Source organism: Plasmodium vivax, chromosome 3 (genome assembly GCF_000002415.2).
Source record: "Plasmodium vivax chromosome 3, whole genome shotgun sequence".
NCBI classification, from domain to species: Eukaryota; Apicomplexa; class Aconoidasida; order Haemosporida; family Plasmodiidae; genus Plasmodium; species Plasmodium vivax.
In genome coordinates this window covers 54,729-61,462 of record NC_009908.2, presented here as the reverse complement: position 1 = coordinate 61,462, position 6,734 = coordinate 54,729, and the positions used below count along the sequence as shown (strand labels likewise).

General features: G+C 48.9%; 1 pseudogene, besides 6 other annotated features; it reads left to right on the top strand.

Moving 5' to 3' along the window:
* Positions 1 to 1,478: 1,478 nt before the first annotated feature.
* Positions 1,479 to 1,657: a microsatellite.
* Positions 1,658 to 1,784: 127 nt separating this feature from the next.
* Positions 1,785 to 1,830: a microsatellite.
* A 6-nt stretch (positions 1,831 to 1,836) lies between these two features.
* Positions 1,837 to 1,861: a microsatellite.
* A 566-nt stretch (positions 1,862 to 2,427) lies between these two features.
* On the top strand, positions 2,428 to 5,049 carry PVX_001055 (annotated as a pseudogene).
* A 679-nt stretch (positions 5,050 to 5,728) lies between these two features.
* Positions 5,729 to 5,761: a microsatellite.
* Positions 5,762 to 5,788: 27 nt separating this feature from the next.
* Positions 5,789 to 5,848: a microsatellite.
* Positions 5,849 to 6,699: 851 nt separating this feature from the next.
* Positions 6,700 to 6,726: a microsatellite.
* The last annotated feature ends 8 nt before the right edge of the window (positions 6,727 to 6,734 follow it).

Genomic DNA, 6,734 nt, shown 5'->3' with positions numbered 1-6,734 from the left:
TTTTTGCCTTTTTTGCCTTTTTTGCAATTTTTGCAAATTTTGCAAATTTCGCAGTTTTGTATCTGCTCTTTAAGAGTTCACACATGTGCCTCCGTTGCGCGCATGGTGTTCTCGCCCGTGTTTGTTTACCTTCATATGCATATGCCTACACGTACATAAATGCATGTACTTTTTTGCGACCCTTCTGGATTGGTCAGAATTTTTTTTTAGTGCATGTCTCCTCCATGCCTTTTCTTCTGCCCTGTACCGATTAGCAAATTGGTAAAAATTACGTACCTCGCTGGATACTTCTGACAGTGGAGGCACGCACCTGTACGCTACGTCCACTTGTGCATGAAATTTATTTTCTCCCCGAATGTGCAGCTTAGCAGCGCATGCCAAGGTGCTAATTATTTCTTTAAGTGCACATGTAACCGTGGAACATTTCCCTTTTTCTCCTCTCCAAGGGGCGTGACGAACAGCTGTTGTCACGTCGCCCCTAACGGATTAGCACCCATTTGAGCTGAATTAACCGAACGTGGTATGGCCACACACGAGTACAGTTCGTGTGCCCATGTGAACCACATGTATATATGTTTCCTTTTGCTCGAAGTTACGCCGTTGGTTAATCCTCTTTGAGGTTTTCGCGGGAGTTACCTCGCAGTTGTGTTTGTCTGTGTTCGCTTTTGCGTCTTTGCATCGCCGCATCGCCGCATCGCTGCACCTTTGCACCGTTGCGTGTATATTCCAGCCAGTTTGTAACAGTAAGAAGAATTACCATTCGTAATTCGTATTAGTCAGTGTGTACAGCGGAACCGCGCGGCATTCGCCTTGCCGGATGGGTTCACACATGTGCATACTCACATGTACATACCCACACGTACGTACGCACACGTATATATATGCCAATGCAGCCGTTTCCCTTTTGAACTTTTTTAATTTTTTCTGTTTTGTGCCCCCGTTTGGTGTGTCCAATTTGTGAAACTTCCTTGAACTTTAATTTTTGCTCCTTTTGTGCTTATCCCCTTGGAATAGTGGAAGAAATAATTTTGTTTTAATTGCTTTGTGTGTAAAAGCTGCCTATGTGGTGAGCACGTTAAAAAAGTGATGCCCAAGCATTGGCGGCTACGTGCGTTTCCGCGTAGTTGACCCTGATTTGAAATGGGCCAGAAGTAGGGACGGCGCGGCAGAGTTGCGTTCGTTTTGGAATTGCCCGTTATTGGGTTACCCTATTTGGTTACCTATTTGGTTACCCCATTTGGTTACCCCATTTGGTTACCCCCTATTTGTGCTTCGCCGCCCCCTCTGTGTTCCCCAAATTTTGCGGAGCAAGTGGAGACGCAGATCAACTGCTGACTCGCTTGAGAGCAAGAAAATCCGTGGCGCACCAACAGGTGTACCGTGCCTTCATCTAGATGCATTCACCTGGCGGACATTCACATGTGCTAGTGGTGTGCGTATGACTGAACGTACGCGTGAATGCATATACGCATGAATGAACGTACGTATGAATGCATGTACGCATGAAGTTTGAATGAATATACGAATGTGTGTGTACCTGCACGCCATGGCGAATCTGCAGCGTCATGTGCATAGGTACACGCGCGCGTATGTACGTATATATGTGCATACGTACGCGTAAGTACAGGCTGCGCGCTGCCGCTCGCCGTTGTGCGTCCGAGCTAATTCTTTCAAGTAAAACACTTTTGTTTCAAACTTTTTAATTAAACATCCCACTGCGTAAGGGGTAGTACGTGAACGCATTTGCGTTTTTGTGCTGTTCTGCTTTGCTGAACTCTGCTCTGTTGTGTTGTGCTGTTATGTATTTTTTTTTTTTTTTTTTTTTTTTTCAGTTTTGGTTAAAATTCTCCAGTGCGCATACGTCATGCGTATGTGAATATATGGGTCCCCATTTTTATCATTTTGCACTGCGCATTTCGCTTGTATGTTTTTGGCGTTCAACCGGAGGGCGCAGATAAAAGGGTAAAGCAGAAATCCGCCTTAGAAGTTAGCGGCGTGTGCGTGTATATGCATGTGCACCCGCGTGTGTATGTTTGCACATCTTTTCCGAAGCGTTGTAAAAAAGTGGAAAGAGGGACCACGAAGCGTCATTTTTTCCGCCGCACCCCCCGCGAGTGTTGCACCATCTTGTGAGAGCGTTCCGCGCGTTGGAAAGCGTAGAACAGTTGGGCAACTCTTCTGTGGGCGTGTATGGTCTGCGTACGTGCAGCGCGCCTGTGTGGTGATATATGCACGTGTGTCGAGCGGTAGGGAGCGCTGAGGAGCGGCTAACTGAGGAGCGGCTAACTGAGCAGCGGCAAACTGAGCAGCGGCAAACTGAGAAGAGGCAACTTCGCACCGGCCAGCTTCTTTGCGACAACTTCTTTGCGACAACTTCTTTGCGACAACTTCCTAACGGGCAGCCGGCGAGTCCCCGGCGCGCGCACCATGGGGAACCTGCTGAACCACATAATCTTCCGGCCGCACGCGCCCAGCTACTCGAGGGACCGCGAGGACCTGCACTTTTTCGAAACGAAGCATGGCAGCACGATATGTGGGGTCTTCATTGACAACAAGGCGGACACGACGGTTCTGTTTAGTCACGCGAATGCAGAAGATGTAGGAGACATCGTGCGCTTCTATCAGTATCGTTTGAAACAGCTAGGGTTGAATCTGTTTGCGTATGACTATAGCGGGTACGGCCACAGCTCAGGTTACCCTACAGAAGAACATGTGTACAATGATGTGGAGGCAGCATATGATTATCTAGTGAATGAGCTACACATTCCAAGGAACAGCATAATAGCCTATGGGAGGAGTCTAGGCTCAGCTGCGTCTGTTCATATAGCAACAAAGAATAATTTGCTGGGTCTAATTCTTCAAGCACCATTGGCATCAATACATCGGGTTAAGTTAAAATTAAAATTTACCTTGCCGTATGATTCCTTTTGTAACATTGATAAGGTGCATTTGATTAAGTGCCCCATTTTGTTCATCCATGGCACGAAGGACAAGCTCCTTTCCTACCACGGCACAGAGGAAATGATTCGAAGGACCAATGTGAATACGTATTACATGTTTATTGAAGGAGGTGGCCATAACAATTTGGATAGCTCCTTTGGCAGCATGGTGAATGCAGCGTTGGTAGCCTTCCTCTATGTGCTCAGAAATAATATTAGAGAAAATGTAAACAGCGTTTACGACATATCAAATGTGAACATGCAGAAATTGAGGAACATGTTCATTCTGAATAATGCCAAGAACATGAGGGAAAAACTGAAGGAGAGAAACAGGAGGGAAGGTGACTCTGGAGCGTTGACTGGTTCTAATGAAAGTTTAAATGGACGACAGTATGATAGGAATAATGCTACGGGCAGTAGGGAAGTACTTGGTTCCTTCATGAGTAATATGGAAAAATGGTATACGGATCAGAATGTGTTTAGGATTAGCACGAAGGAGTCAGGCTATGATTCTTCTCGCAGCGTTAGCACTGTGCTTGGGTCTGTGGAGTCCTCCATGAGGCAAATACCCGATAATACCTTTTACGAGAGTGACACCAATGTTAGCATTGAGGACCTGTGGAGGTACACGTGCGCGAAGAATAACATGGGCAGGAGTAAGTTCGTTAACGAAAGGGAGGAGGGCGGCGGTGCGTCTGGCTCGTTGACCAGGCACAGGGGGGGCGAGCGATATGAAGAAGCCGCCCGAATGGTGCAGCCCGGTCAGAGCGGTCGGAGCGGTCAGGCCGACCAGGCCGCCCGTGCGGGTGTTTCCGATCTGAGTGAAGTCCGCGATAGAAGTGGAGAGCGCGATAGAAGTGGAGAGCGCGATAGAAGTGGAGAGCGCGAACGGAGAGGAGAACGCGAACGGAGAGGAGGCCGGGACAGGAGAGGAAGCCGGGACAGGAGTGGAAGCCGCGACCGGAGTGGAGAACGCTACCCAGATGGCAGACGAATCGACAGTAGAGAAGGCCGGGAGAGGAGCCGCATGAAGGGGTGCTCAAGTTACGTGTACAACCCAGCGAGGAGGGAAAATATGGCTACCCCCCATATGGACCAGAGCCCCAGCCATGGCAGCCGGAGGAATATCCAGATGGGTAGCGAAAAGGACTTGACGCAACGAGGGAATGGGAGTGGTATGGACGACAGCTCATCGGAAAAATTGAATTCTAGAATGTCGAGAGAGAGTAGAAATGTGTACATGGTGAATAGGGTCCCCAGGGTTTCCCAGGATATGAGGAATGCTGGCTCCGCGGTGGATGAAAGGGGGAGTGGCAGCCTTCACGGTGACGAGGCAGGCCATGCGCCCAGCGATGGGGAGCAGGCAGTTAGGGCGCGTAGGCATGGAAGGCACTATTCGGGGGAGTCACGAAGGGGTGGCGATGAAGAAGTAGGCGGAGGAGGAGTAAGCGGAGGAATGTCCGCCAGAATGGCCGAGGTGGAAATCGGGCCGCACTCGTCACGTGACCGTGTGGTTCGCGACATGAATAGCGACAATGTTAGGGTGCGCGAAGAGATGGGGGGAGGAGGAAGAGAAGACGTCAGCGCGAGTAAGGTGAGTCTGGCGAGTGGGGCCTCCAAGGAGAGCAAAGGCAGCAAAGCCAGCAGCGAGAGCGGGGCCTCCAAGGAGAGCAAAGACAGCAGTGCGAGCAGCGGACAGTATAAAGGGAGCAAAGGCAGCAGCTCGAGTGGAGCTTCCAAAGAGGAGAGGGCCAAACTAATGAGTGAGAGTAGAAGGGACATGGAGAGCAGTGCTGCTGACCAGGAGAGGAGCGTCGTCCTCCCAAGCGGAAGCAACACGAGCGAACAGGTGTACGCGAAGCCCTACTACATAAAACGAGGAAACAACATACGCAGCGAAATGAGGAACAAAATAACAGACATGAATAACCTCAAGTATAACAGTTATAATGACTTTATTTACGGAAACCAGGAAAACAAAATGGAGGAGTTTCCCAATCAGATGATGGAGCCTGTAAAGAGGGAGGTCTCTTCAGCTAGCAGCGGCACGTTGAATAACCTCAATTCGTTGTTCGCCTACCGATCCATTTCGAATGAGAAGTTTGGGTGAGGGGGGTGCGCAGGAGGGGGGAGAGGGAGATTTGTCTGCAGTTGGAGTGAGGGCGATCCGAGGGCCAGCTGAGAGCGCTTCTCCCCCTTTATTTTTTTAGTACGCAGTTTGGAGGGTCTACGCTTATGCATGTGTGTATGGGCACACTTGCACGTTTGCGGCCGGCTGGAACATTTTTTACGCCGCGGCGCATCCCAAGGTGGCTACCAATCAGGAAAGGCCGAAATGGAAGCGTGAACTTGCCGCTGGACGGAGTGATGGCAGGAATGGTGTGTCCCCCTTTGCACGAAGGGCAGGCCATCTTGTTTTGGGAGCAACCAGTGAACGAGTGAAGTGGTGAAGTGGTGAATCGGCGAAGTGGCGAGCTGTACCATGACCTACGTTTGAATCCCATGAAAGGTGCCCCACTAGGAAGGAACTATAACTGTGATGGAATACACGGAATGGTAGTTTGAGGAGGTTGGTGGCTATTCAACGCCTCTCCAAGCTTAGCACATCTGCCCGGTGCACCATCAAACGTGCGTGAGTTTGTTTTTCATCCCTCTTTAAAGGAGTATAAACCCCTATGGCACATTTGGGCCAACCATTTGAGCACATACGTTTTATTTGGGATTAATGCTGTGTATCTTTCGCATGGGAGATATGAATTTTTTTTTTTTTTTCTTTTTCTTTTTCTTTTTGAACACGCCCTCGCACCTTTGCGAGGATTTCTTTCGTTTAATTTCGCGTTATTTCGCGCCGCTTCGTTTTGTTTCCTTTTTTTTGTTGTTAAAGCCCCTTTTTAAGTGATGGAAAGTATCACCCATTTGGGAACCCCCTGCCCCCACGCAACAGATTAGCAGTTCACTTGGAAGTTGCACGCGCGCCAACATGTGTGGGCGTGTTAGCGCGTTGGTGTGTGTTTATCTCCTTTTTCTTCCCCACCGATTTTCTCGAAAACAAACTTTAAAATGAAAACGCAGCTTTAAACAACCTTGTATTATACAAGATGGTCTCTTGTGGACATTTTTTTTTTTTTTATCCTCCATGATGTAGCCATTTTGGGAGGTTTCCCTCAGTGGGTGGGGGCAGCACCGATGGGTAGACTACCCCCATCCTTTCACCCCTGCGCAGAGGCTGTCGTAGTGGATGATCCCTTTGAACTGACCGTTCTCTTCTGATGGAAAACATATCGGTGCGTTTATCCCTTTGTGGCATTAGCTTGTAATTTCACCAACTGGGGATCTACAAATCTTAGGCGGTCACTCCGCTCATGCAGCGCTAGCAGGCTTCCAGTTTAGGTTTGCGCGCGAAGGGGGAATTACCTTCCGCGGTGTGTCATCTGTGGTTAGCCATCCGCTATGTATCACTCATGGTGATGAGTTCCTCCCTTGCAGGGCTAATCATATTGGGAAGGAAAAAAGGAGTACTCTTTTTCTCAATGGCGCAGAAAAAATGGGGGAAAAAATTGTTAGAAGGCTCCTCCATTTTGTATGTAAATCCGATAGGTGTTCGTTTTACCAATCCGCGTGGGTATTTTTTTTGGCTGGGGGACCCTTCGGCAACCCCGTTTGAAATTGCCCGTGGAAGCGCCGTTTCCCCAATTGTTGCGCAGTCCTGCGGTTGGAGATTTCAAAGATTTTTTTTTTTTTTTTTTCTTTTTTTTGCGAAGTTGCTACTTCAGGATACAGCTCACATTTCGCGTG